We start from the raw sequence: 2,500 nt of genomic DNA on the forward strand, positions 1-2,500 counted from the left end.
ATTTTGCTCCGCTCACGACGGTCACCGCGCGACGCAAGAACAGCCCAAAAACAGGCCAAAACGGCCCAAAAACGGGCCAAAACTGGCCATTTTTGGCTGCGCGAGCGAGCGGAGAGCGGCGGACAGCGAGCTAAGCGAGAGGCAGCACCGTCCCTGCTATACGAAAGCCCCATCCAGCCCTGTGCCACCCGGGGGGTTCCAGGGTGCTGAGATGGCTGACATTTTGCTCCGCTCACGACGGTCACCGCGCGACGCAAGAACAGCCCAAAAACAGGCCAAAACGGCCCAAAAACGGGCCAAAACTGGCCATTTTTGGCTGCGCGAGCGAGCAGCGAGCGGCGGACAGCGAGCGAAGCGAGAGGCATCACCGTCCCTGCTATACGAAAGCCCCATCCAGCCCTGTGCCACCCGGGGGGTTCCAGGGTGCTGAGATGGCTGACATTTTGCTCCGCTCAAGATGGTCACCGCGCAACGCAAAAACAGGCCAAAAACTGGCCAAAACGGGCCAAAACTGGCCATTTTTGGCTGCGCGAGCGAGCGGCGAGCGGCGGACAGCGAGCGAAGCGAGAGGCAGCACCGTCCCTGCTATACGAAAGCCCCATCCAGCCCTGTGCCACCCGGGGGGTTCCAGGGTGCTGAGATGGCTGACATTTTGCTCCGCTCACGACGGTCACCGCGCGACGCAAGAACAGGCCAAAAACTGGCCAAAACGGCCCAAAAACGGGCCAAAACTGGCCATTTTTGGCTGCGCGAGCGAGCGGCGAGCGGCGGACAACGAGCGAAGCGAGAGGCAGCACCATCCCTGCTATACGAAAGCCCCATCCAGCCCTGTGCCACCCGGGGGGTTCCAGGGTGCTGAGATGGCTGACATTTTGCTCCGCTCACGACGGTCACCGCGCGACGCAAGAACAGCCCAAAAACAGGCCAAAACGGCCCAAAAACGGGACAAAACTGGCCATTTTTGGCTGCGCGAGCGAGCGGCGAGCGGCGGACAGCGAGCTAAGCGAGAGGCAGCACCGTCCCTGCTATACGAAAGCCCCATCCAGCCCTGTGCCACCCGGGGGGTTCCAGGGTGCTGAGATGGCTGACATTTTGCTCCGCTCACGACGGTCACCGCGCGACGCAAGAACAGGCCAAAAACAGGCCAAAACGGCCCAAAAACGGGCCAAAACTGGCCATTTTTGGCTGCGCGAGCGAGCAGCGAGCGGCGGACAGCGAGCGAAGCGAGAGGCATCACCGTCCCTGCTATACGAAAGCCCCATCCAGCCCTGTGCCACCCGGGGGGTTCCAGGGTGCTGAGATGGCTGACATTTTGCTCCGCTCAAGATGGTCACCGCGCAACGCAAAAACAGGCCAAAAACTGGCCAAAACGGGCCAAAACTGGCCATTTTTGGCTGCGCGAGCGAGCGGCGAGCGGCGAACAGCGAGCGAAGCGAGAGGCAGCACCGTCCCTGCTATACGAAAGCCCCATCCAGCCCTGTGCCACCCGGGGGGTTCCAGGGTGCTGAGATGGCTGACATTTTGCTCCGCTCACGACGGTCACCGCGCGACGCAAGAACAGGCCAAAAACTGGCCAAAACGGCCCAAAAACGGGCCAAAACTGGCCATTTTTGGCTGCGCGAGCGAGCGGCGAGCGGCGGACAGCGAGCGAAGCGAGAGGCAGCACCGTCCCTGCTATACGAAAGCCCCATCCAGCCCTGTGCCACCCGGGGGGTTCCAGGGTGCTGAGATGGCTGACATTTTGCTCCGCTCACGACGGTCACCGCGCGACGCAAGAACAGCCCAAAAACAGGCCAAAACGGCCCAAAAACGGGACAAAACTGGCCATTTTTGGCTGCGCGAGCGAGCGGCGAGCGGCGGACAGCGAGCGAAGCGAGAGGCAGCACCGTCCCTGCTATACGAAAGCCCCATCCAGCCCTGTGCCACCCGGGGGGTTCCAGGGTGCTGAGATGGCTGACATTTTGCTCCGCTCACGACGGTCACCGCGCGACGCAAGAACAGCCCAAAAACAGGCCAAAACGGCCCAAAAACGGGCCAAAACTGGCCATTTTTGGCTGCGCGAGCGAGCAGCGAGCGGCGGACAGCGAGCGAAGCGAGAGGCATCACCGTCCCTGCTATACGAAAGCCCCATCCAGCCCTGTGCCACCCGGGGGGTTCCAGGGTGCTGAGATGGCTGACATTTTGCTCCGCTCAAGATGGTCACCGCGCAACGCAAAAACAGGCCAAAAACTGGCCAAAACGGGCCAAAACTGGCCATTTTTGGCTGCGCGAGCGAGCGGCGAGCGGCGAACAGCGAGCGAAGCGAGAGGCAGCACCGTCCCTGCTATACGAAAGCCCCATCCAGCCCTGTGCCACCCGGGGGGTTCCAGGGTGCTGAGATGGCTGACATTTTGCTCCGCTCACGACGGTCACCGCGCGACGCAAGAACAGGCCAAAAACTGGCCAAAACGGCCCAAAAACGGGCCAAAACTGGCCATTTTTGGCTGCGCGAGCGAGCGGC

The sequence above is a fragment of the Musa acuminata genome, unplaced genomic scaffold, assembly GCF_036884655.1.
Source record: "Musa acuminata AAA Group cultivar baxijiao unplaced genomic scaffold, Cavendish_Baxijiao_AAA HiC_scaffold_1126, whole genome shotgun sequence".
Lineage (NCBI taxonomy): Eukaryota > Viridiplantae > Streptophyta > Magnoliopsida > Zingiberales > Musaceae > Musa > Musa acuminata.